The 26,325-nt window shown below is 40.7% G+C and overlaps 1 protein-coding gene across 5 annotated transcripts in view; it reads left to right on the forward strand.

The window, feature by feature from the left end:
- The first annotated feature begins 19,041 nt into the window (after positions 1-19,041).
- lats2 (large tumor suppressor kinase 2) overlaps positions 19,042-26,325 on the forward strand; it is a 94,229-nt gene continuing 86,945 nt past the window's right edge. For 3 of the 5 annotated variants that reach the window (XR_010975203.1, XM_068033646.1, XM_068033648.1), the window contains exons 1-2: positions 19,042-19,176; positions 22,644-22,727. The gene's annotated coding sequence lies outside the window, so the exon portion shown is untranslated. Of the gene's footprint in view, positions 19,177-19,569; positions 19,701-22,643; positions 22,728-26,325 lie in introns of those variants that run through there. The other 2 variants (XM_068033647.1, XM_068033649.1) reach the window with 2 other exon arrangements.

Genomic DNA, 26,325 nt, shown 5'->3' on the forward strand with positions numbered 1-26,325 from the left:
CATCTCGAAGGATGCTAATAGATTTTTCAAGCATGATTTCTCTTTCGTAAATCCATGCTGACTCTGTCCAATTCTACCACTGCTCTCCAAGTGCTCGGCTATAAAATCTTTGATAATGGACTCTAGAATTTTCCCCACTATCGATGTCAGGCTGACTGGCCTATAATTCCCTGCTTTCACTCTACCTCCCTTTTTAAATAGTGGGGTTACATTAGCTACCCTCCAATCTGTAGGAACTGTTCCAGAGTCTATAGAATCTTGGAAGATGACCACCAATGCAGCCACTATTTCTAGGGCCAGTTCCTTAAGTACTCTGGGATGTAGATTATCAGGTCCTGGGGATCTATCTGCCTTCAATCCCAACAATTTCCCCAACACCATTTCTCTACTAATAATGATTTCCTTCAGTTCCTCCTTCTCACTAAACCCTGTGTTCCCCAACATTTCTGGTATGATATTTGTGTCCTCCTTTGTGAAGACAGAACCAAAGTATTCACTGGAGAGCGTGCAGAGGAGGTTCACTAGGTTGATTTCGGAGTTGAGGGGGTTGGCTTATGAGGAGAGACTGAGTAGATTGGGATTATATTCATTGGAGTTCAGAAGAATGAGGGGGGATCTTATAGAAACATATAAAATCATGAAGGGAATTGATAAGATACAAGTAGAGAGGATGTTTCCACTGGCTGGTGAAGCTAGGACAAGAGGGCATAGCCTCAAGATTAGAGGGAGCAGATTTAGGACTGAATTAAGAAGGAACTTCTTCACCCAGAGGGTTGTTAATCTATGGAATTCCTTGCCCAGTGAAGTAGTTGACGCTTCTTCAGTAAACGTCTTTAAAGCTAAGGTAGATATCTTTTTGAACAGTAAAGGAATTAAGGGATACGGTGGGAGCGCGGGTAAGTGGATCTGAGTCCACGAAAAGATCAGCCATGATCTTATTGAATGGCGGAGCAGGCTCGAGGGGCCGGACGGCCTACTCCTGCTCCTAGTTCTTATGATCTTATTTAGTTGGTCAGCCATTTCTTTGTTCCCCATAATAAATTCCCCTGTTTCTGATTGTAAGGGACCTACATTAGTCTTCACCAATCTTTTTCTCTTCACGTACTGTAGAAACTTTTACAGTCAGTTTTTATGTTCCCCGCAAGCTTACTCTTGTACTCTATGTTCCCCTTCTTAATCAATCCCTAGGTCCTCCTTTGCTGAATTCTAAACTGCTCCCATTCCTCAGGTCTGTTGTTTTTTCTGGCGAATTTGTATGCCTCTTCCTTGGGTCTAAGCTATCTCTAATTTCCCTTGTAAGCCATGGTTTGGCTATCTTTCCTGTTTTACTTTTGCGCCAGACAGGAATAAACAATTGTTGCAGTTCATCCATGTGCTCTTTGAATGTTTGCTATTGCTTATCCACCATCATCCCTTTAAGTAATGTTTCCCAATCCATCATAGCCAACTCGCGCCTCATACCTTCATAGTTTCCTTTATTAAGATTCAGGGCCCTAGTCTCAGAATCAACTACGTCACTCTCCATCTTGATGAAGAATTCTAGCATATTATGGTCGCTCATCCCCAAAGGGTCTCGCACAAGTAGTTTGTCAATTATTGCTCTCATTGCACAATACCCAGTCTAGGATGGCCTGTTCTCTAGTTGGTTCCGCAAAGTATAGGTCCAGAAAACCATCCCGTATACACTCCATGAATTCCTCCTCTACGGTATTATGACTAATTTGATTGCCCAATCTATATGCAGATTAAAGTCCCCCATAATTAGAGATGATCCTTTATATATCTTTTCTTTTTTCTTCAAGAATTAGCAAGTATTTTGGCCAATGTATTCTTTTTTTGATTTTTTTGTCCTATAGCTTTAAAGAGTAAATTTCAATTTTTTTTGGTTAACTGGTGTATGTGTGTGTGTGAGGAGCTAAGGTTTGTGTGTGTGAGGGGCTAAGGTAAAAAGGGAACTTTTATATTTTGATCTGTGTGTTTATGCTTTTCTTCATTACTGCTTAAGACTTGTTTTATAATAAACTGACAATTTTGTTGTCTATTAAAGAAACTTGGTTGGTGTGTTTTATTCTGTTATAAAAATAAAGTCTATGATTGACCGTATTGGTAAGTGGGAAAAAAATTAAATATATGTTGTTACCTGAGGAGAATTGGAACTAGAATAAATAGTGCACTCCTCCCGCCTTGGGAGTTAATTGGGGGCTCTTTGCAGATAATCCAACACTGACAGCGTGCAATTGTAAGTGGGGTGATACTAATTGAAAAGAGGGGAAAAAAACAGGTTTCTTGTGCAGTAGATTAAAGTTTACTCTACCGGAAAGTCTGTGACTGTCGGTTGCTGTGACTTTTTTGGAGAAGGAGGATATATCCCTGAATGATTTGAGAAACTTAACCAAGGCTAGGCTAAAGGATTTGGCAGAACTGTTGGTGCTAGAGTTAAAATCAGGAGCTAAGAAAGCAGACGTGATTGAAGTAATAGCACACCATTTGAAATTGGAAGAAGAAGAAAGCAAATCAGAGGTAGTGCAGTTGAATTAGCTAAAATTCAGTTGCAGACTGAGCAGGAACAGGAAATAGAAAAACTTAAGCTTCAACAGAAAAAAGAAAAAGCAATAGAATTGAAAACACTTGACCTTGAAAGAGAATTGACAATGAAGTAGCTTGAATTTGAAAAAGAGGAAAGGGAAAAAGAGAGAGCATTTCAAAGAGAAAGAGAAGGAAGGGAATTTGAAGTCAAAAAGACGTAACTAAGACAAAGGGGTAGTCTTGACTCCAGTGAAAGTTCTGGTGGGGAAAGATCTGCTCCAGCTCAGGACCCAGTGGGGAGCTGTTTAAATTTGTGCAAGCCCTCCCTAAGTTTGAGGAAAGGGATGTAGAGGCATTTTTCATTTCTTTTGAAAAGATAGCCAGACGGATGAAGTGGCCAAAGGAAAGATGGAGACTGCTTATGCAGGTTGATGGGCAGAGCTCATGAAGTCTATGCCATACTTTCTGAGAAAGCTTCTGCAGACTATGAGATGGCAAAAAAGGCTATTTTCACTGTGTATGAGTTAGTCCCTGAAGCTTACCAACAGAAGTTTTGAATCCTCCGGAGATTGTCTGGACAGACTTATATAGAATTTGAGAAGGTAAAGGAAATTAATTTTGATCATTGGATACAGGTGCTAAAGAAGGAGGCTATATATGAGAACCTTAGGGAACTAATTCTCCCGGAGGCCTTTAAAAATTCACTCCCTCCATGAGTAAGAACCCATGGAGAGAATCTGAAGGTTTCAACGGCCAGCCAAGCATCAGAAATTGCTGATGATTACGAGCTTGTTTGTAAGCCATAACCCTTTGTCCGTCACCCCCACAAACCTGAGAAGGATAGAAGGTGGGAAGGTGAAAGGAAGGCAAGTAGCCAGGGACAAGAAAGGACACTTAGGAATGCCCGAGGTTCTCCTCCTCAGGCCAGAAATGAAGATGCTGAGGGTGAAAGTGAGGTCCACAAGCCTAAGTGTTACCACTGTCACAAGGTGGGATATCTTTGTGCAGAATGCTGGAAGTTGTGGGGTAAACCCACGGGACCTACTGGTGTCCACAAAGAGAATGCAGAGAAAGGGGCCCTGACCGAGAGTACTACAGATCAGGTTGTAGCTCTGACTGCAGCTGTAAGGCTAAATACAAAAACCACTGCGAGTGCAGCAGTGAATAAGATAGTTGAGAGTTATAGGGAATTCTTGTCAAAAGGAAAAGTAACTCCTTATCCCTCAAGTGAGGCAGGTAAAACTATAGTTATACTTAGGGATAAAGTAGCCACCAAACTCTTTTGCTGGGTAAAGGCATAACTTTTCCACCAGAGAGCGTACTGAATGTCAAGGTTTTAGTGAATGGTACTGGCGGCAATTATATACCCGTACCTTTGTATTGGGTGCACCTAGATTATGACCTAATGTCTGGAATGGTAACTGTAGGAATTGTCCATAGTTTGCCAGTAGACGGAAGTGACCTACTCCTGGGGAATAATTTGGCTGGAGAGAAGGTAGCAGCTTCTCCAGTTGTCATGGAAAAATCAAATGAAGTTAAAGAGACCAGAACAGTTGCAGGAAAAGGTTCCAGAAATTTTTCCTTTATGTGTAGTAACCTGAGCAATGACTAAACAAGTTCCATTGTCGGAGGTAAAATTAGCACCCCAGTCAGGTAGTCGAATATCTGAAACTTTCTTTGGGGATTTGAATAATCCAAAGGAAATGTTTAATAAGTCTTCTCTGATCAAGGCTTAGCAAGCCAATCCAGAGTTAAATAAAGTGGCACAATGAGCTCTAACAGAAGCTGAGGCACAAGGAGTTCCAGAAGGCTACTATATTAAAGATGGGATTCTGATAAGGAAGTCCTCACAGACCTGCGGAAGAAGAATGGACGGTTGTTCATCAGAAAGTGGTACCGCCAAAGTATCGTCAGGAACTATTAAGGATAGCCCATGAAATTCCTATAGCGGGACATGTGGGGACCCGGAAGGCCCAATCACATATAAGTCGACATTTTACTGGCCAGGTCTTTCCAAGGACCTGGTGCAGTTTTGTAAAACATGCCATAAGCGCCAGATTGTTGGAAAAATACAACCTGCCATAAAACCGACACCTTTAATTCTCATACCAGTTTTTGGGGAACCAGTTAGTAGGGTGTTGGTAGACTGTGTAGGACCTTTACCAAAAACAAAAGCGGGGCACCAATATATGCTCACTATCATGGATATGGCTACTCAGTTCCCAGAGGCCATTCTCTTGAGAACAATTTCTGCTAAGGTAGTGGTAGAGAAGTTAACCCAGTTCTTCTCTAGATATGATTACTGATTGAGATTCATTTGGATCATAGTTCCAATTTTATGTTTAAAATTTTCAGAAAGTCATGGGTAATTTGGGTATAACACAGTTAAAGTTTTCAGCATACCACCCACAGACACAAGAAGCTTTAGAAAGGTACCATCAGACCCTGTAAACAATAATCAGGGTCATGAATATTCCCATGATTGGGATAAAGGGCTAGAATTTCTTTTGTTTGCCACTAGGGATTCACCTAATGAAAGAAAAATTCAAAGGAGAGGACCATCCGTGGTTACCTAAAAAAGTTAAAGATTGTATCAAAATTAAAGAAAAAGCACATATTTATGCAAAGATGGGTGGCAGGTCAGAAGATAGGATAGAATATAAAAAACAGAAAAGAATGACTAAAAGATTGATAAAGAAGGAAAAATTAGAGTATGAGAGAAAGCTAGCTAGAAAAATAAAGACAGATAGTAAGAGTTTCGATAGATATTTAAGAAAGAAAAGAGTTAACAAAGTGAAAGTTGGTCCTATAGAAAGTGAGTCTGGGGAATTAATCATAGATAATAAGGAGATGGCAGATGAATGGAACAGGTATTTTGCATCGGTCTTCACTATAGAGGATACAAGTAATATCCCAGAATTAGCTGTAAGTCAGGAAATGGAAAGGAGGGAGAAACTCAAGAAAATTACAATCACCTGGGAAGTGGTACTGAACAAATTGTTGAAGCTGTGGGCTGACAAGTCCCTGGGGCCTGATGGACTTCATCCCAATGTCTTAAAAGAAGTGGCTAGTGAGATAGTTGCTGCGTTGGTCTTAATTTTCCAAAATTCCCTTAATTCAGGGAAGGTTCCATGAGATTGGAAAATAGCAAATATAACTCCTTAATTCAAAAATGGAGGGAAACAGAAAGTAGGAAACTACAAGCCAGTTAGCTTAACATCTATCTTATGGAAAATGTTAGAAGCTATTATTAAAGATGTTATAGTCGGGCACTTTGAAAAATTGAAGGTAATTAGTCCGCATTAACATGGTTTTGTGAAAGGGAAATCATGTTTAACCAATTAAATGGAGTTCTTTGAGGGAGTTACATGTGCTGTGGATGAAGGTGAACCGGTGGATGTATTGTACTTAGATTTCCAGAAGGCATTTGATAAGGTGCCACATCAAAGTTTATTGCAAAATATAAAAGCTCAATATGTGGAGGTAACATATTGGCATAGATAGAAGATTGGCTAGCTATCAGGAAACAGAGAGCAGGCATAAATGGGTCATTTTCTGGTTGGCAAGATGTAATGAGTGGTGTGCCACAGGGATCTGTGCTGGGGCCTTAACTTTTTACAATTTATATAAATGACTTAGAGGAAGGGACTGAAGGTATGCTTGCTAAATTTGCTGATGACACAAAGATAGGTAGGAAAGTAAGTTGTGAAGAGGACATAAGGAGGCTACAAAGGGATATAGATAGGTTAAGTGAGTGGGCAAAGATCTGGCGAATGGAGTATAATGTGGAAAAATGTGAAATTGTCCATTTTGGCAGGAAGAATAAAAAAGAAACATATCATCTAATGGTGAGAGATTGCAGAGCTCTGGGATGCAGAGGGATATGGATTCCTAGTGCATGAATTGCAAAAGGTTAGTATGCAGGTACAGCATGTAATTAGGAAAGCAAATAGAATGATATTGTTTATCGCGATGGGAATTGAATACAAAAGTAGGGAGATTATGCTTCAGCTATACAGGGCATTGGTGAGACCACATCTGGAGTATAGTGTACAGTATTGGTCTCCTTATTTAAGGAAGGATGTAGATGCATTGGAAGCAGTTCAGAGAAGGTTTACTAGACTAATACCTGGAAGGGGCAGGCTGTCTTATGAGGAAACAGTGGACAGGCTAGGCTTGTATCTGCTGGAATTTAGAAGAATAAGAGGCGACTTGATTGAAACATATAAGATCCTGAGGGGTCTTGACAGGGTGGATGTGGAAAGGATGTTTCCCCTTGTGGGAGAATCTAGAACTTGGGGTCACTGTTTAAAAATAAGGGGTCACCCATTTAAGACAGAGATGAGGAGAATTTTTTTCTCTCAGAGGGTCGTCAGTCTTTCGAACTCTCTTCCTCAAAAGGAAGTGAAAGCAGAGACTTTGAATATTTTTAAGGCAGAGGTAGATAGATTCCTGATAAGCAAGGGGATGGAAGGTTATCGGGGGTAGGTGGAAATGTGGAGTAATCAGTTCAGCCATGAACTTATTGAATGGTGAAACAGACTCGAGGGGCTGAGTGGCCTACTCCTGCTCCTAATTTGTATGTTCGTAATGAATCTACTGGTTTTAGTCCTTTTGAATTAGTTTATGGATATGAGATAAGAGGTCCTCTAAAACTAATTAAAGAAAGTTTTTAGAACAGAGGGACAAATCTTTTGTGTTAGATTATGTATCTGTGTTCTAGGAACAGCTCACAAGAGCTTGCAAAGTAACTCAGGGACACCGTAAAGCTTCCCAAACTACTATGAAGAAATGGGCAGATAAGCATGCCAAGACCTGAACATTTCAACCAGGGATTGAGGTGTTAGTATTACTGTCTTTACAAGTTGAACCGCTGAAAGCATGGTTCAGTGGTCCATATAAAGTGGTCAAGAGAGCTGGTAAATTATTTGATTGACATCCCAGATCACTGGAAAAAGAATTGGCTGTGTCGTATCTATATGCTGAAACAATATTATCACCGGGAGGAGGATAAGCAAGCATAGGTATGTCAGGTAGCAGGGACAGAGAAGGATGAAAAGGATAGTGACAGTGAGGCAGAAGGAGGCCTGGACAATTCTTAAATTGAACCTCCTACTATCCCCTTAGCTAATACCGAATTGTTAGGGAGATTGGACAGCATGCTTTCATATTTAGATGCAGAGCAACGAGAAGACCTAACAAGGCTACTCACAGCATTTAAAAGAGTCTGTAGGGACAAGCCAGGATATACAAACTTAGCCACACATGGTGTGGATGCAGGGGAATCCTTTCCTATAAAACAGCATCCTTACTGCTTAAGTCCAGAGAAACAGGCCCAGGTAAAAGCAGAAATCCAATACATGCTGGAAAACCACCTAATTGAACCCAGTCAAAACAGCTAGAGATCCCCAGTAGTATTTCTTGCCTAAACCTGAAGATTCAACAAGAATCTGCATAGACTACAGAAAAGTTAATGCAGTTACAAAGGCAGACTCCAACCCAATTTCTCGCTTGGAAGACTGTTTTGACATAGTGGGCAGTGCCACGTTTCTTATAAAAATAGATTTGTTAAAAGGATACTGGCAAGTTTCTTTAACATCCTGACCTAAAGAAATATCGGCCTTTGTCACATCAGATGGTTTTTTCCAATGCTGATTGATGCTATTCGGGCTAAAGAATGCCCCAGCAACCTTTCAGAGACTAATGAACCAAGTGGTAGCCTAACTGTGTAGTTTACCTTGATGATGTGCTGGTATACAGTGACACTTGGAAGGACCACTTGGAACAACTAGAAGCTCTGTTTAGGAAATTACAATTGGCTGATTTAGTAATAAACCTTGCCAAAAGTGAACTTGTAAAAACGAGAGTAACCTACCTTGGACATATAGTAGGCCAAGGACAAGTGTTGCCAAGAATAGCGAAAGTACAAGCATGGGTGGAGTTCCCTACCTTGAAGCCCAAGCGAGAAATCATGAGGTTTTGGGGATGTGTGGTTTCTACCGCAAGTTTGTACCAAATCTTAGTACTATAGCTGCTCCACTGACAGATTTAATATAGAAAAAGAAAACCAAGGTAGTGTGGCTGGGGGCGTGTCAAGCATCTTTTGAGAGGCTGAAAGCTATTTTGATTAATTAATCAGTGTTGACTGCTCCAAATTTCACTAAGCCTTCAAGGTAGCAATTGATGCTAGTGACCTGGGGGTTGGTGCGGTCCTGTTACAAAACGATGAATCGGGCATTGAAAGGCCAGTGGGATACTTTTCCAAAAAGCTAAATCGACACCAAAAAACTTATTCAACAGTGGAAAAAGAAATCCTAGATTTATTTTTGGCTGTTAAACATTTTGAAGTCCATGAGTTGGATTTTACCAGCCCCTTGGCGTTGTGGATCATGGCGGAGAGGCCCATAAAATGCTTGTGGGACCAGCCCACCACAACCCATGACACTGAGAAGTCCCACCAGATATTAGCGGTGGCGGCAAGGCCTTGGTGCAGTCCCCCCGGCAACAAGTGGCGGGGCCTTCATTAAAATATTGAAATGAGAGTAATAAAAATGATAATTAACTTACCTCCTCCCAGTGGCTGTCACACGCTGATTTTACCGCTGCTGGCCGCAACTTGCACGCCTTTGGAACTCTGTACAGAATTCCGAGGCGAGACACTGGTGGGGAGGGGGGTGGAGTCACATTATCTGGGCGGCGGGAGCGGAAAAAAACTTTTTCATTGGCTGTGGGGATGGTAGGAAGGGGTTTAGAGTCAAAGGAAATAAAGTTTGGGGGGGAAATGCCGTTACTAGTAACTAAGTTTTTTGGGGGGATAGGCCCAAAAATTAGCTATTTATGCATTGGTAGGGGGGGGGGGGGCGGTGGGAGGGAGGATCACAAATGTGGACAAATCTTTATTTAATTTTTGATAGAACCAGCACCTTTAAAAATTTAAATATCTCCTGAAGGGCTTGAAGCCCTTTAAAAATGGTGCTGGCGCCTGTGCGGTGGCGCCGGATGCCGTTGCCAGGGATGCAGCAGCCACTCCCTCTATATCATGTTAAAATTCAGCCCTGTATCCATCACGACTACAGAGAGGCAGTATATACTGATCATAACTCCCTAGCCCTTGTGGAAAAATTTAAAAACCAGGATACCAGACTATTCTGATGTTCGTTACTATTGCAAACTTTTCACATTATCCACATTGTAGGTAAATATAATTTAATTGTAGATGCTTTATCTAGAATCTAACTTAGCTTTGAGTTATCTGACTGCAAAGATGGTACAAAACAGAATTGTATTAACTACAGATGAATGAATATTAGTGTGTAAATGTGTTTAAAAAATTTTCATCTTTTTTTCCCACACTTTGTAATGAAACACATTTAAAATGGCGTTTCATTCCTCCAAGGGTGGAGGTGTTACGAGTACTTCCAATTTTTTTTGTTAAATTTTGAAGATTTAGGTTTTAAAATTGAAAAGGAGTCCATGGATTTTTTTTTACAAGGGTCACTGAGAGGTCTGTGTTATAAACAGTTACTGGAAGGCACCTGTCTTCAAATAATTACCCAGCAGGGGTTGCTTTTGACTTGGGGAAAGATGTTTACAAAGAAGTGACAGGTCAAAATTTATAGGGGTCAGGTGGCTTGATTCTTGTGGCATTGTTTTTGGTTCCACTTTGGAAAGTGGATTGAGATACAGACAATGGTTTGAAAAGACAATTGGAGAAAATTTGCCAAGGGATCAAAACCCAGCTCAGTCTGTTCCTGTTCTTTGAAAAAGCCTGCCAGTTTTCCATCTCTTGAGAATCTGAGAAGCAAGTGTAAGAAACTGCCTGAAACCCCTGTTGCTGCATTTTCCCTGGAAAGCCTTCCCAAACTGATCTTCAACGTCGCCTGACAAGAACTGTTCTAGGAAAATCCAAATGACAGCTGTCTATACGTATTAGGGACGCCAAACCAAAAAGGACTTCTGACATCTTTTCATATCTTCTCTTTTTTCTTCAAGAATTAGCAAACGTATTTTTTTTTGGTTTTTTTGTACTAGAGCTCTAAAGAGTAAATCTTTTTTTTTTCAGTTCACCGGTGTGTGTGAGAAGCTAAGGTAAAAAAGGGAACTTTTCGATCTGTGTGTTTATGCTTTGCTTCATTACTGGTTAAGACTTGGTTTATAATAAACTGATAATTTTGTTGTTTATTAGAGAAACCTGGTTGATGTGTTTATTCTGGGAGAAAAATGGAGTCTCTGGTTGACCATATGTAAGTGGGAAAAATTTAAATATATGTTGTAATCTGTGGAGAAGTGGAACTAGAATAAACAGTGCACTCCTCCCGCCTCAGTCGTAACAAGGGTAAACGACAAGTGTATGCGCCAAGCATTTACATTCTACGAATGGCTTTTACTGTGGTAAGAATTTGAAAGAAGAAAGGTTTACAGGTAAAGGCTAGGGGTTGTCAAGGGCATTGAGCCACCTCATGGGCATATATAGTAATAGCAATTAAAGTAGTTTAACACATTGTGATGGGGAGGATGTTATTGCTTAATTTCGTGCATTCTTGGAAGGTCTAGTTGGTTACATTTAATAGCTGACTTAGCCTGCAGCAGTTGAATTAGCACCAACTGACTTGGCCACACGTTCCCATGGGGAGGTCCCCTTGGGACCCTGTGGCAGTCCATGCCAACAGAGGCTCTCCTTCCTCTGCTTCACTTGCTGCAACCACACTTCCACTACAAACCTATGGTCTCGCTGCCCTTCTGCAGACTTAGCAGACATCTTAGGGTGAATTTTCCTCTAGATTCCGATGGCAGTTCATTTTTGGCAGAGCAGGAGTTCTGCTCACCCGACACCAGCGCCTTATTCCCAGATGAATTCCTGGGATCAGAGTCATTATCATAATATCAGAAGGCTCTTGGCACTGTTTATGCTGTTGGCTGGTAACCTGCCTCAGTGAGGGAGGGAAGTGGCTGCAGTAAAGAGATCCAGGACCTTGACAGATGACCAAAAAATAAATCAGAAGATGTTTACGATTTTTAAACCTCCCAACTTGCCCAGTGTAATTGACCATCTTAATCAACTGCACTAAGCAAAAGGCCCTTTGAAGTCTAAACCCACCTGCTAGCACCTGAGCAACGTTTAATGCTAGGAATGCCTCTGTATTCCCACAGTCCAGTGTTGCTATGAGGTAAATGATGGGAAATATGTCTTCTGATGTTTTCCCAACATTTGGAGTCAGTGTTGGGACCACTGCACTTTTTGGTATATAGTAATGTCCTGGACTTGGATATATGGGGCATAATTTCAAAGTGTGCAGATGGCACACAACTCAAAAATGTAGTAAGTATTGAGGAAGCTAGTGACAAACCTCAGGAGGACATAGACAGACTGGAGAAATGGCTAGATACATGGCAGATGAAATTTAACAGAGATGTGTGAAATAATTCATTTTGTTAGGAAGAATTAGGAGAGGCAATATAAACGAAATGGTAGAATTTTAAAGCGAATGCAGGAACAGAGACACCTGGGGGTGTACATACTAAACTCTCTGCACGTAGCAGGACAAGCTGAGAAGGCTGTTAAAAAGGCATATGAGATCCTTTATAAATAGAGGCATAGAGTACAAAAACTAGAAAGTTATCCTAAACCTTATAGAACACTGCTAGACCCTAGCTGGAGTACTGTGTGCAATTCTGGGCAGGAAGGATGTCAAGGCCTTAGAGAGGGTGCAGAGGAGATTTACTAGAATGGTGCTAGGGATGAAAGACTTCAGTATTGTGGAGAGACATTGTTCTCCTTAGAGCAGATAAGGGTAAGGGAAATTTAATTGAGGTATTCAAGATCATGAAGGATTTTGATAGAGTAAATAAGGAGAAACAGTTTCAAGTAATAGAAGGGTCGGTAAACAGAGGTTACAAAGTTATGGTAATTGGCAAAAGAACCAGAGGTGCCAGGAGGAAAAGAAAATTATGAAGTGAGTTGTTATGATCTGGAATGCACTGCCTGAAAAAGTGATGGAATCAGAATGAATAATAACCTACAAAAGGGAATTGGATAAATACTTCAAATGGAAACATTTGCAGAGTTATAGGAAAATAACAGGGAAGCGGGACTAATTGGATAGCTCTTTCAAAGAGAATGCAGAGGCATGATGTGCCGAATCTTCTGTCGTGTAGCATTCTATCATTCATTACAATAGGCCTCCCATATTTGGGTGGACATATTGTACACTCAATGTTACTTTCAGTGTGAGAAAATAGAAGTAGTGTTGAGCACTGGACAGTCATATACATCCTCCAGCCTTCCTACTGCAGTTAACCTGGGGAGATTGTGTTAATGCAAAGAAACATCTGCCTTCTTCTCGGAACATTGTTTCAAGCAAAACAAAATGACAATGATGCCTGCATGTTTAAGCTGCGCAGCCCTTTAAATCTTGCAGCACCAATATGTGAACCTCCATATGCTTGGAGCTTGCCCAAAATATTATGAAGCTGACCTTGGAAATTAAGGAAGGCTCAATGCCCATGAAGTTGAGCAGGCATGCATCATGCTGTACCACTTTGCCTGATTTGAAAATCTAAGCTTGCCTATTCAAAAGTTTATTATGTCCAAATTATAAATGAGAATTTTAAATCTGATTTTTCTATTACAATATGTCCATCATCTTGAAATTTCCCATTCCAATCGTAGGGCTCTGACTACTCCAAGTCATTCAAGGACATTGCCGATAGGGGCTTTGATCTTGTACTTACAACCACAATCCTGCCTCTGACTGATAGGATCCTTTTCCATCTCAAGAAGAAAATACTAAATTAGACAATTGCATCTTCTTTTCACCAATTTTCCTCTCCCTCATCTCCTGCTCAAGGGACAGTTATTTACATGGGAGTCTTGACTGTGAAAGTTGACAGTCTATTTGGCTGAAAGAGATCGATCATCTCTTCAATCATAATCAATATACACATCTTTTCAACAGGAATCATTGGATAGGGTTAGGAACCATGTATGGTTGGATGGTTCCCCTCCCTAACCCATGAGCTCTGGGGCCAATTGTTACTCCTCTGAGAACAGCCAACATAACACATACTGGGATAAAATTTGTGATCTTGCTGACTTTTATCACATGGGTACTCACTGAATGAGTTCACTGAGTCACTGGAAAAAGTGAGAATTGCATCATCAAAGAAAAATCTGCTCAAACCTTATCAGTGGATCAAGATTGAGTTGGATTTAACAACTGATTCTCACTTCTAAACAACAACAACTTGTATATGTATAGCACATTTAAGGTAGTAAAATGTCCCAAGGTGCTTCACAGGAGCATTATTTAGGTGATAGTTTTAGGATAAAGGGTAACAGATTTAAAACAGAGATGAGGAGAAATTACTTCTCTCAAAGGGTCGAGAGTCTGTGGAATTCACTACCCCAGAGTACGGTGGATGCCGGGACATTGAGTAAATTTAAGGAGGAGATAGACAGATTTTTAATTAGTAATGGGTTAAAGAGTTATGGAGAACGGGCAGGAAAGTGGAGTTGAGGCCGAGACGAGATCAGCCATGATCGTATTGAATGGCGGAGCAGGCTCGAAGGGCTGAATTGCCTACTCCTGCTCCGAGTTCTTACGACCTTTCATTTGTTCATGGGATGTGAACATCGCTGCCAAGGCCAGGATTTGTTGCACATCCCTAATTGCCCTTGAGAAGGTGGTGGTGAGCTGCTTTCTTGAACTACTGCAGTCCATGTGGTGTAGGTACACCCAGAATGTTGTGTGGTAGGGAGTTCAAGGATTTTGACCCAGCAACAGTGAAGGAACAGCAACATAGTTTTGAGTCAGAATGATGTATGGCTTGGAGGGGAACTTGCAGGTGGTGGTGTTCCCATGTGACTGCAGCCCTGGTTCTTCTAGGTGGTAGAGGTCGCGGGTTTGGAAAGTGCTGTTGAAGGTGCCTTACCGAGTTGCTGCAGTGCATCTTGTAGATGGTACGCACTGCTGTCACTGCGTGCCGGTGTTGGAGGAGTGAATATTTAAGGTGCTGGATGGGGTGCCAATCAAGCGGCTGCCTTGTCCTGGATGGTGTCGAGCTTCTTGAGCGTTGTTAGAGTTGCACTCATCCAGGTAAGTGGAGACTATTCCATCACACTCCTGACTTCTGCCTTGTAGATGGTGGACAGGCTTTCAAGAATCAGGAGGTGAGCTACTCGCTGCAGAATTCCCAGGTCTGACCTGCCCTTGTAGCCACTTATTATTATATGGCTGGTCCAGTTAAGTTTCTGGTCCATGGTAACACTCAGGATGTTGATGGTGGGAGTTTTAGTGATGGTAATGCAGTTGAATGTCAAGGGTAGATGGTTAGATTCTCTCTTGTTGGAGATGTTCATTGTTTGGCACTTGTGTGGTACAAATGTTACTTGCCACTCATCAGCCCAAGCCTGAATGTTGTCCAGGTTTTGCTGGATGCGGGCGCAGACTGCTTCAGTATCTGAGGAGTTGTGAATGGTATTGAACACTGTGCAATCATCAGCAAACATCCCCACTTCTGACCTTATGATGGAGGGAAATTCATTGATGAAGCAGCTGAAGATAGTTGGGCCTAGGACACTACCCTGAGGAACTCCTGCAGCAATATCCTAGGCTGAGATGATTGGCCTCCAACACCCAAAAACCATCTTCCTTTATGCTACGTATGACTCCATTCAGTAGAGAATTTTCCCCGATTCCAATTGACTTCAATTCTGCTGGGGCTCCTTGATACTACACTCAGTCAATTGCTGCCTTCATGTCAAGCACAGTCACAATCACCCCGCCTCTTGAATTGAGCTCTTTTATCCATATTTGGTCCAAGGCTGTAATGAGGCCTGGAGCCAAGCGGCCCTGGTGGAACCCAAACTGAGCATCAGAAAGCAGGTTGTTGCTGCTTAAGTGTCATTTGATAGCACTGTCAGTAACACCTTCTGTCACTTTGCTTATGATTGAGAGTAGACTGATGGAGTGCTAATTGGCTAGTTTGGATTTGTCCTGCTTTTTGTGGACAGGAAACTTAGTTGGGTAGACGCCAGTGTTGTAGCAATACTGGAATAGCTTGGCTAGGGAGTGGCTGGTTCTGGAGCACAAGTCTTCAGTACTACGCCGGGATGTTGTCAGGGTCCATAGCCTTTGCTGTATTCAGTGCATTCAGCCGTTTCTTGATTTCACATGGAGTGAAAGGAATTGTCTGAAGACTGGCACTTGTGATGCTGGGGACCTCATGAGGAGGCCAAGATTTCTCATCCACTCGGCCCTTCTGGCTGACAATGGTTGCAAACGCTTCAGCCTTGTCTTATGGTCTGACGTGCTGAGCCTCCCCATCATTAAGGATGGGGATGTTTGTGGAGCCTCCTCCTCCAGTTAATTGTTTAATTGTCTGCCACCATTTACTACTGGATGTGACAGGACTGCAGAACTTTGATCTGATATGTTGGTTGTGGGATCACTTAGCTCTGTCTATCTCATGCTGCTTCCACTGTTTAGCATGCATATAGTCCTGTGTTGTAGCTTCACCAGATTGGCACCTCTTTCAGCTATGCCTGGTGCTGGTCCTGGCATGCTCTCCTACTCTTTCAACCAGGGTTGATCCCCTCTCTTGAGCTGTTTTGTTCTATCCCATTTAGCATGGTGGTAGTGCCACACAACATGATGGAGCGTGTCCTTAGTATGAAGAGAGGAATTGGTCTTCACAAGGATTGTACGGTGTTCACGCCTACCAATACTATTGTGGACAGATGCATCTGTTACAGGTACATTTGTGAGGAGGAGGCCATGTAGGTTTTCCCACCTGGATATGTGGCTGTCTATTCCATCATCTAAGTCATTAATAAATACTATGAATAGTTAAGGCCCTGACACAGATTCCTGTGGAATGCCACTAATCATATCCTGCCAATTATCTACCCATTATCCCTACTCTCTGTCTCCTGCCGCTTAGCCAATCTCGTAACCAGGTAAATAATTTGCCCTCAATTCCATGAGCTTCAACTTTAGCTAACGATCTCTTATAAGGTTCTTTATCGAATGCTTCCTGGAAGTCCAAATAATATCCATAAACATTTCACTGTCCAGCACTTTAGTCACCCCTTCAAAAAATTCAATCAGGTTCATCAGACATGACCCATCCTTTACAAATCCATGCTGGTTCTCTCTGATCAGCTAAAATTCTTCAAGGTGTTCAGTCATTCTATCCTTAATTATAGACTCTTGTAATTTCCCAACAGATGCCTCTTTCACTTTTCTTAAATAGTGGAATAACATGCGCAGTTTTCCAAACTAAAGGAATAGTTCGCGAATTGAGAACTTTGGAAGCTAAAAACAGATAATGCTGGAAACTGCCAGACCTGCTGAGTATTTCCAGCATTTTCTGTTTTTATTTCAGATTTCCAGCATCTGCAGCATTTTGCTCTTGTATTAGAACTTTGGAAGATCATGGTGATGGCATCTGCACCTACTTACTTTAAAACCCTTAGATAAAAACCATCTAGTCCTGGGGGTTTGTCACTCTTTAGTGCCGTTATTTTTTTCATTACTGTTAATTTGCTTACATTAGTTATTTTGGTGAGTCACCAACCCTGATTCAATATTTGTTTCCTTGGGATGTCTGGCATGCTATCCTCTTCCTCTACAGTAAATACTGATACAGAACAATTATTTAACATGTCTACCATTTCCTTATTTTCGTTGATAGTATCACCATTATCAATTTTAAAGGGGCCTACATTGCTCTTGACCACCCTCTTTCCTTATATTTTTAAATGATTTTGTGTTGATTTTAATATCCTTGCAAGTTTCTTTTCATATTCCCTTTTTGTAGCTCTTACTATATGTTTTGTAGCCATTGCTGTTCTTTGTATCTCTCCCTTTGCCAGAATCTGTGCTATGTTTTGCATTTTTGTATGCCTTTTCTTATAATTTTATGTTAACCCTTATTGTTTCTGTATCACATTAAATTATTTTTTGAAGATCTCCCACTGATCTTATGTCATTTCACCCATTAACTGATTTGCCACGTTTACTGTGCACAGTCTCTGTCTCATCCCATTGAAATCAGTCTTACTTAAATCGAGAAGCTTAGTAGTTGTTTAGTGTTTCTCACTTTCAAACACAATCATCTATGGTCACTATTGGATAAATGTTCACGCACTGTTAGACTGTTAACTAAAATGTGGCTCATTGCACACTATTGAATCATATATAACAGCTCCCTAGTTGGTTATTGGACATATTGCGGCAGAAAACTATGCTGAACACTCAAGAGATTTGCTACCTTTCTGACATGAGCTTGTCTGATTATCCCAATCCTGATGGAAGTTAAAATCCCCCATTAAAACCACTCTGCCTTTACTATGTGCTTGTCCAATCTCTGAATTAATACATTCTGCCATTTCATAGCTGCTACCAGAACACAGTCTTAAATCCTTTTCTATTTCATAATTCTACCCATAAAGCCTCCACTGTTGCTTACATCCCCTTATATCATCTCTTATCATAGCAGTAATTTCATCCTTAATCACGAATGCTACTCCTCCCCCTCTACCAGATTCCCTATCCTTCCTGTAAACCTTATAACCTGGTATATTCAGTTCCTAGTCCCGACTGTCTTGCAGTCATGTCTCAGTAATGGTTTTCATGCCGTACCCTCTAAGTTGAAATCATTTAATTAGTTCCTTATACTCTGAGCGTTTGTACAAAGAACACTTTTTTGGGCCACATACCCTAACTTGTCCTTCTGCTCTGATGTTTTTCCTCACTTCCTCTTCTGAGTTAATTACATTTTTAAGTTTTCCCTTTACCTATATTGCGAATGCACAATTTCTGACAATTTCTCTACTCCCTTTTCATTTGTTTTATCATATCCTGATCACTCTGTGAGAATGTCCTGATATCAGTCCTTAATTACCTTTTACAAGTTTAAACCTGTGTCCCCTCGTTCTCCTCTTGCAGTTTCAGTTAAAGGACTTTTCCAGTGTTGTCATTTATATAGCTCTTTAAAGGGGTCCATATATCTTTGAAGGTGGCAGGAAAATCATAGAAACATACAAAAATTTACGGCACAGGAGGCTGTTCAGCCCATCATGTCCATGCCGGCCGAAAAAGAGCTATCCCGCCTAATCTGACTTTCCAGCTCTTGGACCGTAGCTTTGTAGGTTACTGCACCTCAATTATCAGGGTCTTGTTAACCCTGAATGCTGTTGCACCTTGAGCATTCTTATCCCACCACAAGCCTGACTATTTATAAAATTTAGGTGTTGGTGCAAGTGCACCGCAGGACGAGGGCACGGTACGTGCGGAGTAGCCTGTAAATGATCACACTGCCACCCGAGCACAATCATTTAAAAAAGTGTCACGAAATCTTCCTCCTAGGCCTGGGTCTGGGGCCCCGCCCCCTTTTGGAATGCCAGCGCAGCGACGCGCGCGCGGCCACGTGACCTGAATGGAATGAAAACAATGCAGAGCGCGGCTGTCAATCAGGAGCGTTCCGAACTCCGGCCCACATTCTGAGAGGGAAAGAGTGAGGAGAAGATAGAGTCTGATCCAGAGCCTGCGCCCTGATACAGGCTGCATTTAAAATACTACACACTCATTTCAGAAACATCAAAACCTGATATCAGGACCGGGAAAACCAAGTCAACTAAATTGCGAAGTAAGGATAAACTTAAATCTCAGCACACATCTTTACGCAGTTAAATTGTATTACTGTGTTTCTGTCATATATGCATACGTTTTATTATCTAGGATCTATATAAAATTTCTTGGCCAACATGCTACTGCTGAACTATTCTGTGAGACAAGCCATTGTGTTCTATCTTCCTAGAGTATTACACCGTGATGCTTGTTAATAATTTATATGAGTTATTGTTGCAGACTAACCAGGTTTATAATACGACTTTTGTTGGTGAATTAGAACTTTTTCAAAAAAATTCACAACATGCTGCAGCTGGCAGATTGAAATGTATTTTCTCCCTGCTGTGGAATGCGGTTGCTCGGTACGAGGTACGTTCCATTGGCTCTGCTCCGCATAACTTAGCGCAAAAAAAGAGAAACTCCAGCGGTTCAAGACTGCTATCATTTACTCCATTAATGCGGGGACAGATTTCTCGGCAGACGTTCTGTATTACGGCACAGTTAACGAGAGGGAGAGTGCGAGCCATTTCTTCGATGGCAGTGGTAATGTATTATTTAAATTCCTTCTTGTGCTGTCACGTAATAAAAAAAATTCTCTCTACTAACTTGAAGCATAGTTTCTTTTTAACTGCAGTCTCAGCGACGTAATGCAGAGAAAACATCTTTCACAAACTTCTTCGGCTCTAATCAGTTCGAGGGTAGATCGCACTTTAGCAGAGTTCGTGTGTCGCCTTTGATTTTTTTTAAAACACGGTAACGATTTCAGAACACTTTTTGAGGCCGTCCAAAAGACTCAACGATGACAGCTTGGGGTAGCTGACGGTGTCTGCTGAATCAGGGCCGCAAAATAGTCAGCGCTGAAATTTGCATGCTTTCGGGAGTCTGTCATCGGTAATTCTGGATGTCGGGTTAGGTATATAGCGCAAAGCTTCATGGAGTTTAAATTCGCTTTCGGACTCTTTTTAGATTAGACCGTGCACATTTCCGATTGAAGTCTTTTAATTCCTAGCTACCATATTTTTGGTGTTGATCTAAGAAACTGCAACCAAAAGGGACGGATTAACATTTCAAAGAGTCAAATATTGTTGGAAAAGGTGCTTTGAAATGATCGATTCTTGTTTAACCCCTCTATTATTTTGTTTTAACTTTAGCATCTCATATTGACTAAACACCGCAGTTAACATTAATGTTCATGTTAGTACTGTATCTGATACATATAACGACGGTCCAAACCTTTAATGTATGTATGTATTGTATAATTACTGTTTTTCGTCGCAGCAATCTGCAAACATGTAATCCAAAATGGTGTTATTTTATGATATATTTCTGCGAGCCGATATGTTAGTTTACATTTTGAAAACAAATGCGTGACTTTTCCTTGTGTATACACCCAACATAAAGCAACATTTTAGTGAATGCCATTTTGATTGGTGTGTCTTCCTGTTGTCTTGAAAAATCACAAAGCAGCACTGTTGATAGCGATCACTTTGTACTTGGGAAAACTTGATTACTATTTTTTGAACAAATTAACTACCGCATGCTTTTCACCTGCAGGATAAGTCCCTCTGTATGTTACTATTTTCCCCCTGAACATTGGTGAGCATTTCCGAGATGTTTACAACGCAAAACAACTTCTATATACACAGTGGTATTATACATTATTAAACTAACTACAGTTATTTGAAATGAAATCTTTATATAGTCGATTGTATAAATCATTTTAAATAATTATAAAATTTATATAGTTAGTTAATAATTGGCCATTCTGATAAATTTGTTTAAAAAGTAATGATTTAATTTAGTGCTGTTGAGCGCATCAGAATAACCTGAGCAGTACATACAATACAATAAGATTAGGGTGGATAATGTGTTTGCCGATTGCTGTCACAGAAGACAATAATTTACAATACATATATGACATTTTTGATAGTCATTATATGTATTAAATGCGGTACTGACATCAGCATTAGTGTAGGTGCTGGTATTTACTCAGTTAAACTGTCAGCTGACATGGTTTTCATCATTTGTAACTAAAATGTTTAAAATTGTTTGAATTAGTTTTAAGATGTTTCTTTTGCTTGTTTTAATGATATAAATGATAACTACAGTCCATGTAGATTTTGTCAGCTATTTCCATTTAGTTACTAGATCCCAGTGGAATACAGAATTTCAAACTGGGGTCTGTGAATCCTGGGGTGCAAAGTTCATCAAATTTCTGGTGGGCTGGGCATTGTCATATCATGCTCCTGAGAACAATATCTGGAGACTTTTGTATTTTTTGTATTTGTTGACTTATTAGCAAGTTATGTCTGTAGCTGTATTTCTGTTACGCCCTGTGGGCAGTGTTTTCCTGTGGGTAGCTAATACTCTTCCAGCAGTTAGGACAGGGCATCAGTATCTCCTACTTATTGCTTGGTGATTAGGATGCAAAATGATTGTTACAATAGATACTGAGCAGTCATTGTGTATGGAGAGCTTTAGTAAGAAAGTTGTAGAAAATAGGGAGGCAAGTATAATATGGTTATTCATTGATGCCTAAACATATATGTTTGTATTTGTTTATATAATATTTGGCTTTTAGGAGAAGGATTCTTTTGTGTATTAGGTATGCAATTACAAATTGAAGAGGGAATACTCAACAAAATCGATTTAAGACAATTTTGTCAACATATGTTAGAATTTTGATAGAGACAATTAAAAGTGACAGTAACCATATCATTTATTAAATATTTGAATTCTTCAAAAAATACCTGTTTTAAAAAATATTTTGTAAATCTTTATGATTTAATTGTGATTAAAGTATGTTAGAGGTATTGTAGCTTCATAAAAAAATTAAACACTATAATCAAGTCCAATAACAAAATGTATACCACTTTCTTAAAATAATTAGCAGGCAGTTAGCACTTGTTAGCTTGTGAAATGTAAATACTTTTAATTACTTAACAAGTATAACAAATTGTTTTGTTTTCCTATTCAAGTCTTTGCAAGTTGTCGCCCCCTTGATTGACACTACTGAACTGTTTCATTCAGGGTTAAAGGCAAAAGAAATTGAAGGAATATTGCAATAACTTGCCTATGCTTGTTATAAAATGCACAATTTACATTTTTTCTACACAGTGCCTATAGCGAAATGAAAATGCAAAAATATAAATACTGTTCCATTTTTATAAATTGAATATTAATAAAACAAACTGGCAATTGTTTTAAATTCTGCATTCTAGCTACACAGCTCCTGACCAGGAAAATGCAAAACTGACTGCTTTGTGTATTTGAGTGTCACATTCTATTGAATGGTCCTCCTTAGGTTATATTTTATATGTACACAAACCTCGTGAGATAATTGTCAACTGCTGTTTAAAATATTAAGCAATAATCCTTTTTTTCCTCTTTGTGATTTTATTTGTCTGGTTGTGGTGGTTATTGATGTCTTTTTGTGGAGTCTTTCTGGAATTGTAATTTATAAGGTTCTTTTTGGCATCCTGTTAGGAGAAGTATTCACACTGCAATCCAGAGGGCAAAGGTTCAAGGTCTTGCATTCCCTGATAGTAAAATTTGGCACTTTTGACTATGGTGAGTTTTATTCTTTTGTAGTGTGGCCACTTCAGAGGAAGGAAATAACTAACATTGTCTGCTCTGGCCCAGTACAAGTATTTCTCATCCCTGTTGACCAGTCACAGACAGCATATCTGGCAGTTGTTGAATAGTGGGGAAACTAGATTATATTCCTCTTCTTTCCGCTGCACATAATGACATGTTCCTGGGGACTCCTACCTTAATTTTAAAAAGAGAATGGCAGCTACCCAAAGGAAAACATGCTGTAGTTGCAGAAAGAGTTACTTTATGAACATACAGCAACCAAAATAACATGTTAGTAAATCAACAAATATAGAAATAAACATAGGATACCAAATTAGTGCTCAGTGTACGGATGGCCCCAGTCAGATAGGAACCTGATGACTTTCCAGATACTGTATGATCTGCAGGGATGACAACAAAATGTGGGGAATGGGAGGTACTTCACACTGCATAGTTAACCAGTCTCACTTAGTGTTCTGATGTTGAGAAGTCTAAATGCAGAGTATTAGACTTGCTTGAGGTGTGGTAATTAATTTTTCATATTTTCTCCAATGTTGGCTTTTTAAAACAAATGGCTGAGTATGGGAAATACAAATCTATTTCTTCATAGAGTCATTTATGGTACAGAATGAGGCCATTCAGCCCATCGAGTCCATGCCTCCTCTCCATGGAGCAATCCAGTCAGTCCCACTCCTCTGTTTGATCCCTGTGGCCCTACAAGTTTATTTCCTTCAAGTGGCCATCCAAATTCCTTTTGAAGTCATTGATTGTCTGCACTTCCACCACCCTTATGGGCAGCAAGTTCCAGGTTATTACCACCCCCTGCGTAAAAGGTTCTTCCTCCTATTCCCCCTGCATCTCTTGCCCAAAACCTTGTACCATTAGTTAATGGGAACAGTTTTTCCTTGTCTAACTTATAATTTGTCATAATCTTGTACACCTCTCTTAAATTCCCCTCAATCTCCTTTGCTCTAAAGAGAACAACCCCAGCTTTTCTAACCTAACCTTGAAACTAAAATTCCCCATTCGTGGAACTATTATGGTAAATCTCCCCTGAACCCTCTCAAGGATCCTCACATCCTTCCTGAAGTGTGGTGACCAGAACTGGATGCAATACTCCAGTTGGGCCTAACCAGAGCTCTATAAAGGTTCAGCATAACGTCCCTGCTTTTGTACTCAATGCCTCTATTGATGAAGCTCAAGATCCCGTATGCTTCACTAACCACTCTTTCAATATGTCCTGCCACTTTCAAAGATGGATGCCCATGCACCTCCAGCTCCCTCTGTTCCTGAACACTCTTTAGAACTGTGCCGTTAAGTATTATTGCCTCTCCCTATTCCTTCTGCCAAAATGCATCACCCCACACTTGTCAGTATTAAGTTCCATCTGCCACTTGTCTGCCCATTCTGCTAGCCTATCTGTGTCCTATTGCAGGCGGTTCATACCATCCTCAGTGTTTGTCACGCCTCCAAGTTTGATGTCACCGGCAAATTTTGAAATTTTACTCTGTATTCCAAGATGCAAGTCATTTATATATAGCAAAACAGTAGTGGTCCCAGCACTGACCCTTGGGGAACACCACCATCGACCATTCTCTAGTCTGAGAAACAACCATTTACTACGACTCACTGTTTTCTGTCCTTAAGCCAATTTCAGTTAGACACTGGCCCTCCTATTCCATGAGCCTCAATTTTGTTAACCAGCCTATTTGGTACCTTATCAAACGCTTTCTTAAAATCCATATAAACAACAACCACTGTATTCCCTTCATCAACCTTCTCTGTTACTTCATCAACAAATTCAATTAGATTACTTAAGCATGATTTACAAGGCACAAGTCAGGAGTATGATGGAATGCTCTCCACTTGCGTGGATGGGTGCAGCTCCAACAACACTCAAGAAGCTTGACACCATCCAGGAAAAACAGCCCGCTTGATTGGCATCCCATCTACAAACATTCACTCCCTCCACCACCGACGCACAGTGGCAGCAGTGTGTACCATTTACAGGATGCACTGCAGCAATGCACCAAGGCTCCTTAGACAGCACCTTCCAAACCTGCGACCTCTACCAACTAGAAGAACATGGGCAGCGAATGCATGGGTACACTACCACCTGCAAGTTCCCCATCCTGACTTGGAACTATATCGCTGTTCCTTCACTGTCGCTGAGTAAAAATCCTGGAACTCCCTTCCTAACAGCACTGTGGGTATACCTACCCCAAATGGGCTGCAGCGGTTCAAGAAGGCAGCTCACCACCACCTTCTCAAGGGCAATTAGGGATGGGCAATAAATGCTGGCCTGGCCAGCGACGCCCACGTCCCATAATGAATTTAAAAAAAAATTTCCCTTTACAAATCCGTGCTGGCTCTCCTTAATTAACGCGAACCTATCCAAGCGTCTGTTAATGTTTTCCCCGATTATTGTTTCTAAAACCTTATCCACCACTGATGTTGAACTAACTGGCCTGTATTTGCTAGGACTGTCCTAACACCTTTTCTAGAATAAGGGTATCACATTTGCCACTCTCCAATCCTCTGGCACCTCCCCCATATCCAGGGAAGATCGAAAGATTATGACAAGCCCTTCTGCTGTCTCCACCCCCGCTTTCTTTAGCAAACTGGGATGCAAGCCAGGTGATTTATTTACCCTAAGCATAGCCAGCCTTTTTAGTACCTTCCCCCTCTCAATTTTTGCCCTATCCATTGCCTGTACTCTCTCTGCTTCTACTGATATTTTGTCAGATTCCTCTTCCTTAGTGAACACTGATACAAAGTACTTATTAAGTGTATTAGCCTTGCCCTGTGCCTCAAGGCATATATTACCCTCTTTGTCCCTAATAGGCTCCACTCCACTCTTACTACCCGCTGACTATTTACATGCCGGTAAAAGATTTTTGGATTACATTTTATGTTGACTGCCATTCTATTCTCATGGTCTCTCTTTGGCAGTCTTATTTTCCTTTTCACCTCCCCTCTCAACATATTGTATTTGGCCTGGTTCTCACTTGAAGAATTTACCTGACTTAGTCCACTTGGCCCATCTTATTTCCCAGCACCAAACCCAGCAATGCCTTCTTTCTAGTTGGGCTGAGAACATACTGATCAAGGAAGTTCTCCTGAACACATTTCAGAAATTCCTCCCCCTCCTTACCCATTCCTCTAATATCCCAATAGATATTAGGGTAATTAAAGTCCCCCAATGTCACCACTGTATAGCAGGTATGAAATTCACCCTTTGTTTTTTGTTTCATCATAATCGCTATCCGCCTTGTCAACCTGTTTTTGGTTCTCTTACCTTTCACCCTTGTTGCAATGTTCCTAGCCTGTACATGAAGCATCTCTTCCTTAAAGATAACCCATTGTTCTGATACAGCATTTCCTGTCAGTTTTTGGTTCCATATTATCCTGGCTAGATCCCTTTTCATCGTATTGAAACTAGCCCTCTTCCAATTTAGCGTTCTACCTTATTTCGTTCCTTGCTTTTCTGCATTATTAAGCTAAACCTTATGATACAATGATCACTCTTACCCAAGTACACCCCCACAGACACTTACTCCACTTGGCCCATCTTATTTCCCAGCACCAAACC

This window comes from Heterodontus francisci, chromosome 6 (genome assembly GCF_036365525.1).
Source record: "Heterodontus francisci isolate sHetFra1 chromosome 6, sHetFra1.hap1, whole genome shotgun sequence".
NCBI classification, from domain to species: Eukaryota; Metazoa; Chordata; class Chondrichthyes; order Heterodontiformes; family Heterodontidae; genus Heterodontus; species Heterodontus francisci.